Consider the following 9,008-nt stretch of genomic DNA (forward strand, 5'->3'; position numbering starts at 1 on the left):
TACAAAAAATCCCATCACTTGGTCTTCTAGTACCTACGTTAAGATCACTGAGCTAGTTCATCAGTTTAATGGAAAAGAAAAAACATCCAACGAGAAAACCCACTGCATGGGAAGACATATTTGCTAATGTCATATCTGATAAGGGCCTAATCTCCAAAATTTATAGGGAACTCATACAACTTAACAAAAGGAAGATAAACAATCCAATCAAAAAATGGGCAAAGGATCTAAATAGACACCTTTCAAAAGAGGACATTCAGAAAGCCAAGAGACATATGAAAACATGCTCAAAGTCACTAATCATCCGAGAGATGCAAATCAAAACAACAATGAGGTACCATCTCACACCTGTCAGAATGGCTATCATCAACAAATCAACAAACGACAAGTGCTGGAGAGGATGTGGAGAAAAAGGAACACTTGTGCACTGCTGGTGGGAATGCAGACTGGTGCAGCCACTATGGAAGACAGTATGGAGTTTCCTCAAAAAACAAAACATGGAACTCCCATTTGACCCTGTGATCCCACTTCTAGGAATATATCCCAAGAAACCAGAAACACCAATCAGAAAGGATATATGCACCCATATGTTCATAAGAAGGAACTCTTACCGTTTGCAACAGCATGGATGGACCTGGAAAGCATTATGCTAAGTGAATAAGCCAGTCAGAGAAAGATAAATATCACATGATCTCACTCATTTGTGGAATATCATGAGCAACATAAACAGATGAACAAAAATAGAGCCAGAAGCATCGAACAGACCGTTCAACCTAAGAGGGAAGGGGGGGGGTGGGAGGTAAGAGATCAACCAAAGGACTTATATGCATGCCTATGAGCATAACCAATGGACACAGACAAGAGAGGAGTGAGGGTGTGTGCTGGAGGATGGGAGCAACCGGGGAGAGGTCCATGGGGGAAAGGGAGACTTATGTAATACTTTAAATACATAAATACAATAAAGAATTTAAATTAAAAAGAAAAGGAAAGAAAAAAACAAACCCAGCAAGTTCACCCGTTCCTAGGGACAGCTGGGAGGAAAAGGTGACCTATCACACAGTTTACCAGGGAAGTGAGGAAAGACATGTTGTGAAATGCTCAAATATGCAACGGCTAGGGAAGCCAAGCACACAGCTGTTCCTGTAAATGCCCCCTGTGCCTGGACAAATTTTAGTTTGAATGCAATCATGGAAGATCCTGCAAACATGTAATGAGGGGAGTCTGTGAACGTCCACTACTGACATCCGAGAACTTGTGGTCAGTTCATCTCTCCAGATGGACTGGAACCCCAGGAAACAAGATGAATAGTGAGCTCTCCCAGGCTGAAAGGAGGTACAGTCCGCGGGCTGCAAAAGGGAGTAAAAGGAGGGGTAAGAAGAACCTTGGATTCTTGGATTCTACAGAGAAGAAGGTTCGACCTTCAGGTGGGTAATAATTGTTAACACTTCTGTGCCATCTTTTCAAGAAAGCTCAAATCCAGATACAAGAAAGAACAGTAGAGGGATCCGTTCATGGTGAGACTGTCATTCCCCAGGTGGGGAGAGAGCCGGGAGAGAAAGGAATGAACAAGGATGAGCACTTGCTATAGCTCAGGCTCGGCGTCTTACAAACACTATCTCATGAAGTCCTCCCAACAGCGTTGCGCTGCTGAGAGCTGAACTGCACTGACGCTCCGCTCGCCAGGCTCTCTGCTCTATGTGCATGGCCTCATCAAGCCCTTTCAACAGCCCAGCGAGGTAGGTACCAGCATGATCCCCATCTAGTGGGTGATGAAGCTGAGACACAAAGAGCTTCAGTAAACTGCCTAACACCAGACAACTAGGGAGAGATTTAGGCTCACCTCTGACCTCACCGGGTGAGCTCACCCAACAATTAGGGCCAGTCATGTTAACTGCCTAGGGCTGTGGTCGGCAAACTGCGGCTCACGAGCCACACAGCACACGCGGCTCTTTGGCCCCTGTAGTGTGGCTCTTCCTAAGCCTTAGGAGTACCCTAATTAAGTTAATAACAATGTACCTACCTATATAGTTTAAGTTTAAAAAATTTGGCTCTCAAAAGAAATTTCAATCGTTGTACTGTTGATATCTGGCTCTGTTGACACTGGCCTAGGGGACACAGGAAGAGACATCAGAGTACAGGACACGCTGAGAGGTTAGGGACCCAAAAGGTCGGGTGCATACCTATGGCCCTGGGCCTTGAGAGGGAGGAGTGTTGGGAGGAGGGGTAGTCTTGCAAGTCCTTCTAACATCTGGCAGACAGAAGGGGGACTGTCTCCAGGGACTAGGAGAATGACCTCAGCACAGTGAGCTGATTAAACATAAAGGTAACTATCCGATTTCATTATAAACTGGGAAGAAAGAAGCTGATGTAATTCAGATTTGTAATAACATTCTCTACAGTCTTCCCTTCCTGCCTTAGCTCAGGATATAACTATCACAAAGCCCAGCGTAGGTCGGGGTGGAGACTTTGGATAGTTGGGAGAAACTGTTTATCTGCTGGGAAATCTTCAGAAACAGCATGTGGTGGTAACAGCCCTGAGTTTGAATCTTGTTTTGGTCACGCAGTGCCCGAGCCTGTCTCCACGTCTGTTAAATGGGGGCATTTAAAACCTCAGGGGCTCGTGTGGATGATCAGAGATATTACATAAGGTATTCATCATGTTCTTGGCTCACCGCAGGCACTGCAGGAAGTTAGTTCCCTTTCTCCCCTCTTCCCAGCCTTGACTCAGAAGTGCTTTACGGCCCCCGGGCATCCGAGCGCCCCCTTTAGGACTCCTGACGATAGCAGTAGGGAGAACCGGCATCCCACCCTAGGGAGAGGCAGGTATGAAGCCAGAGGGACTTGCCTCCCCTCACCTCCGTGCTGGGGAAGGAACTTCTCAGCCTTGGTGCCTGCAAGATCCCAAACAGCCACCCAGTTCAAAGGAAGGATCCAGGAACAGGGTGAACAAAGGGGCCTTCAGAGTAGGAGCCAGACTGTCATTTCCACAGGCTGGTGAGGTTGGTGTGGTGGCTCACGCCCTCGTGCTGCCCAGGCTCCCTCCCTTCCTCACTACTCTTGGCTGTGGGGGGTACGATGAGCACCGACCTGGGCAAGCCACTTCACCTCCGAAGCCTCTATGCCTCGTCGGTATAAAAGGGCTCGCATTTTAAGGGTTTAACTCTGATTCCTATCGGAAGCAGCCAAGGAAGTTAACCAAAGTGAGAAAGTTAGAATGGTTCCGGAAAGGCCACAAAATCCCTACCGTCCCTGACTATTCATATGGACATTTAGAAAGGGTAAAGTATATTATTGTATTTATCACACATATCCAAAGGGTTAGAACTATGATTTGTCATAAGAGAACATTGTAGAAGAATCTGAATGTACCTAGGGAAATGTGTGTGCATTTGATTAGTTATAAAAATTAAGGAAGGAGAGTTAACAGTGGTTTATCTCCAGGGCATGAGATTAGGATGATCAAGTGTCTTGTCTTTTTACTTTGTATACTCTGGACAGTTTAACTTTTTAATGGGTATATATCGCTATTATACTGGGTATATACTGGTATTTATTTTACACATCACTTCCATAACAAACAAAATGATAAAAACATAATGTTAACCAGACCTTTCTCTCTTATATCCCTGCTCTTTCTTTATATCCCTGAAAATATTAATGTTTTAACCCTCCTTCCTCACCATCAATGATCCCACTCCCATCCCTAGAAAAGCAGGAAAAGTAATGGACATAAAATGAGCAAATTCTTTATATTCCTCAGACTCAAATGGGCTCAATGAGGCCCCTGAGGAGTAGTATCCTATTTCAGTGTGCCCCAGCATTAAACGGGAAATGTCAGATTAACCATTCCTGAACACCTGCTCTCCAGGTGGGAAAAACAAACTCCACCTAAATGTCAGCGCCTGCCAGGGGACCACAGGGCTTAGCAGCTGGCAGCTGGAGGTGAGAACATCTATCTTCCAGCCCCGGTCCTGCCGCTGCTTGTGTGACCATGGATACGGCCCTTCTCCCCATGGGGCTCCACTTTCCCTACTGAATGGAGCATCAGTGCCAGTTTCTAAGACTGTTGACAAGATCATATAAGGTAATGCAAGTAGAAGCACATTTTCAATGGCAAAATATTTCACCGAGACAAAATAGAGCAGAGAACTTAACAGCCTTTGCAGAGAGGGAGGCCACTTTTCATTGGAGTGAAATCCATAAATAGACACAGAGAGAAAAAAGGAGTAAGGAAGGATCCTTGGAAGCTGGTGGTATTTTCCTCCACCCTGGAAACCCAAACCACAAAGAGGAGGGTGTGTGTGTGTGTGTTGTATGTTGGGAGGGTGCTTTGAAAGAGTGGGTGTGGAGCACACACAGCATTAAATCCCTGCCTGGAGCTATTCAATGTGTTTTGAACTCTGTCAGTAGAATCCTGTGTCCTGGCTGCAGACTTCAGGCCCAGGGCACAGGAGGGAAGAGCCAGCAAGGAAGCCTGTTAACTGCCCTCCCACCCTTTCCAGGGCATCTGAGTCAGCAAGCTGTGGCTAGAAGCAGGGGGAAGAGAGGTAGGGCGTGTCCAGGAGCCAACACCAGAGCAGGCACAGTGCTCTGCACAAAAGAACCAGAGCCTGGGCTCCAAGAGATCCCATTCGACCCCTACTCAACTCTGTGACTTAAGGCAAGTTGCCACCCCATCCTGGGCTTCATCTCCCCTTCTGTAAAATGAGGGGGTTACACAACAGGATCCTTCTGGCTCCATGACCATGGCCTTTCTGTGTCTACCCATCAGGCGATGAAGCTTCCCAATCGGAGGGCCTATTGAGAGCTGGGAAAGGTCCCTAGAATTCCCTCTGGCTTCCGTCAGGGACAGACACCGGCAGTTTGCTCCCCTCTGGTTCCTGTGCCTTGCCCCAAATGCACTGAGAATTTGTGAACTCATTTTTCTTTCCTGCCCAAGAGAGGGAACCCGGGAGGGCAAACAATAGGGCAGTGTGGCGTAATGAGAACGTGGAGGGAGGCAGGAGGCCTGGCACAGAGGGTTACTGCTGGGGGCCAGGAGAGAAGACACAAACACACAAGATCAGACAAACCAAACTTTATTCATAAAAGCATATTAGTAATCACCACTGGACTCTTAAATGAGGCACATTGGTCCCCTCTCCCTACCAGCCCTCAGGCCTCCCATTTCCACCCTTTCTTTAGACCACTGTAGAACGCTGGAAAAATCCTCTCCTGGGTCTGCAAGTGGTCCTAGGCTTTGGGCTGGGAGCAGCCCACAGTGGTCTTGGGCTAGATTGAGTCCTGGAGTCCAGAGAGAGAAGCCAGAGATGGACTCCAGTATCCAAACATTCTGGGCCAGATCAGGTGGCCATTCCTATGGCACAGGGCCTCAAGGGGGAGGGGAGGATGTGGGGCCATATTACACACCCTTCTCACATCTGGAGAAGCAGCGAGAGGCCAAGCACAAGGCACATCTGGAAGAGCCAGTGAGCATTGAAATATTTCAGGCACATCTGGATGGATAAGGTACCATGAAGGCCAAGGAGAAATCTGCTCCTGAGTAAGGTCACTGGACCACAGACGGAGCACCATGGGCTGGGGGGACTAAGACAGCATCCTCAGGGGTCTGGATCTGAGCGGAGGATGCAACTTAGATGGTGGTCTAAGAAAAGACAAAAGGAACAAAAGCTGGAGCCAAAACCCGCTGCTTAGGGTACAGAGGCACAGGGCTCAGTTCCAGATGTTTGGAATATTGTGCCCAAGTCACAGCACTCAGGATTTCTCTTATGTTGAGGCGAAATGAATCTTCACCCATCTTGGTTTTTCCACTGGATGGTGTTGACAGAAAGCTGCTGGGCAGAGGTCCTTCCCTCCCCCGCTGTGAAACCGTGTTGACACAGGCCCGGATCCCTGGGAATCTCCATGGCTCCTGCAACACAGAAACCTGCAACAGAAGAACCAACGTCACTGGGTCTCCGAGGCACTCCCAAGTATCCCAGCGAAGCCCCACTCCCCCCACCCCCCCAGGCTCTGGCTGGCACCAGTGGTGGGAGCTGAGGGACCAGTTAACCTGCCCGGAGTGTGGCAGCAGCATGCCGGCCTAACTGAGACACTGAAGGGCTCAGTGGTCTGGGATTTGCCAGAGGAGAGAAAACAAAGATAACCAATTCGAATAGGAACAGAGTTTAGTTTTACAAGACGAAGTTCTGGATATGGATGGTTGTGAAGGTTGACAACAATGTGGATGTACTTAGTGTCACAGAACTGTCCACTCAAAAATGGTTAATTTTGTTATGTATATTTTATCACAATTTACGTGATTTTTAAAATAACCATGTGAACGGCATCTAACATGTATTGACCCCTTACTATATGTAGCATAAGCCTGGTCGTGAAGAGGCCAAACTGCCAGCGTTCAAATCCTAGCTCCACCTAGGATGCTCTGGGAAAGTTACTCAACCTCTCTGGGACTCATTTTCCTTATATGGAATCTATATATATAAAAGCCTAATATGCAAAGTGTCCCCTCGGGAGTTCAACCGACCAGGAGTTCAACCGCTCGCTATGACGTGCACTGACCACCAGGGGGCAGCACGGAATGAAGGAAGGCCGGGCCAGCAGCCGGCAGCTGGGGAAGGGAGGCCCCAGCTGCCAGCTGCCAGCTGCCAAGGACCCTACCCATGCACAAATTTCGTGCACTGGGCCTCTAGTAAGGAAATAATAATAGAACCCTCTTCAATAGGGTTGTTGAGAGGATGAAATGAATACAGGCAGTCCTCGGGTTACGTCGGACTCGACTTACCTTACGTCATTTCGTGGTTATGTCGCCATCTCCCATTTATTTATAAAAAAAAAAGTTCCGTCATTTCGATGTATGTACATATGTGCTTTATATTTTTTTTATTATATATTTACCACAAGTAAAGGTCAGGAATTGTTATCTTTCTTTTAAATTTTTTTTACTGCCCTAACTGGTTTGGCTCAGTGGATGGAGCGTCAGCCTGCGGACTGAAAGGTCCCAGGTTCGATTCCGGTTAAGGGCATGTACCTTGGTTGTGGGCACATCCCCAGTAGGAGGTGTGCAGGAGGCAGCTGATCGATGTTTCTCTCTCATCGATGTTTCTAACTCTCTATCCCTCTCCCTTCCTCTCTGTAAAAAATCAATAAAATATATGTTTCACTTCATTACTGCTGTGTATGTGCTCCGTGTGAGTGACGTAGGTGCTTATGTAGATGGGTTCCGGCTTACGGTGAAAATCGAGTTATGTCGCGCCGTAGGAACGGATCTCCGACGTAACCTGAGGACTGCCTGTACATCTAGTGCTTTGAGCAGTGCCAGGCACACAGAGGGCTAGATAAATGCTATGGTGACCAAGTAAAGCTTACATAAGTGCCCTCCCACCCAGATCCTCACAACTACAACAGAGAAATCTAATGCCTCTCCACCTAAGCCTTACAAACACGCTCACAAAGACACACTCTGGCCTCCCCTATTCTAGTTGCTAATCCAGAGAGCGGCAATTTTTTTTTTTTTCAAAGAGAAGACCTTTGAAGGATTTAGCAAAAAGTTTGAATTATCACAATTCTTTGGACATGTGGTTATTAATGCCACCCCTCCAACTTGCTCTCCGAATAAAACCCTCTAACTTTCAGAAAAAGAGGAGTTCTGTGTTTTTATTCAAAGGCCCATGACCCCTCCAGGAAACAAAGAAGTGTCGTACCTTCCTGAGGCTGGGCCAGCTGTCCACCCCAGCGCCAGAGAGCTTTCCTCTCTCGGTGAGTGTGACCGCTGTCACAGGCAGAGCCAGGATCTCTTGCAGGTGTCATTCCCTTTGACTGGGAAACCATCTGGGTAACTTTGGCTTCATTTCCCAAACGATGTAAAGGAATGTTCAGATCCACCAGGTCCCAGGCCTCTCCCTGGCCTGTCAAGGAGCAGTTATTTTCCCTCATGGGCTGGGCCCTCCCTCTGCTAGAGAAAGTCCCTGGGAAAGAGGGAGCACCCCAAGTCTTCAAAAAGACCAATGGGTTGGGCCCCCTAGGAAGAAACGAAAGCCAAGACTGCAGGGGAACCTTAAGTGGCAAAATCTGATCCAGGCCCTGGGGCAAGAAACCCTTCTTATTGCCTGGTTTTACGGCAGGACTTCTCGGAGCCTTGGATGTGCCAGTGACTCTCCGAGAAGGGGGGATAGCACCTTTGACAAACCCATTTAGCCTGGAAACCCTCTTTGAGAGGGTAACTCCTGAGCCGGAATCCCAGGGAACACCACTGTTTTCATGCAAACAGCGCTGGAAGGGGACTTGGGAGACAAGGTTCTAATGTTATTCTGGCTTTTCTTACAAGCAAGCTCTAGGGCTCTGTCTGTAAAACGGAATGGAGCTCGCCCTAACATTCCCTGGCGGTCCTGTGGGGTCCCTAATGCAGAAAGATATTGGGAGGTGGGAGTGGAGCAGAGGCCTGTGAGTCAGGCTGGGAAAGCTAGTGTGCGTTTGGGTCTGGCCTCCATGAACCGATGGGACAAAGGCGAACAGACAGAGGCAAGAAGACAGCCCACAGGCCCTGACCATCCATCCTCACCTTTGGAGCTAGGCCCCACCCCAAGACATCAAAGCACCGAGCGATGGGCCGGGTAGGACCGCGCAGGATGTCCGAAAAATCCCGAACTAAAACCAGACTCGTCGCTCCTCCCGGGGCCAGTGGCGGCCTGTCTCCAGCTCTGCCCGCGGCTGGCTACATGCCTGCCTTTCCCAGCAACTCAGGCTGGCAGAGGGCCCAGGGAAAGGGGGTGCTCTTCCCAGCGCGGGGCGGCAGGAAGGGGGCAGGGGCCCCGCCAGATGACTGGCAACAATTTGGGAGCCTCCACCGGATCTACGCGGCGCCTGTCCACGTCTCGCTGTCAGCGGGGAAGGGGAAGAGGAACCGCGAGGTCTGGCCTCGGGAGGGGTATGGGAGTGCGCGTCCGCCCTGCGGATGTCGCCCTGCTCGGGCCCCTGGAGACTGCGCATCCCACGCAGCGGTCCGGGCT

The 9,008-nt window shown here is 49.0% G+C and overlaps 1 long non-coding RNA gene across 1 annotated transcript; it reads right to left on the reverse strand.

The window, feature by feature from the left end:
* Positions 1-5,061: 5,061 nt before the first annotated feature.
* On the reverse strand, positions 5,062-9,002 carry LOC106724615. Its single transcript, XR_001360464.1, has 2 exons — positions 7,704-9,002; positions 5,062-5,926 (listed from the first exon to the last, which is right to left on the reverse strand). It is a non-coding gene; the product is annotated as an uncharacterized LOC106724615 (long non-coding RNA).
* Between the last annotated feature and the right edge of the window lie 6 nt (positions 9,003-9,008).

This window comes from Myotis brandtii, unplaced genomic scaffold (assembly GCF_000412655.1).
Source record: "Myotis brandtii unplaced genomic scaffold, ASM41265v1 scaffold902, whole genome shotgun sequence".
NCBI classification, from domain to species: domain Eukaryota; kingdom Metazoa; phylum Chordata; class Mammalia; order Chiroptera; family Vespertilionidae; genus Myotis; species Myotis brandtii.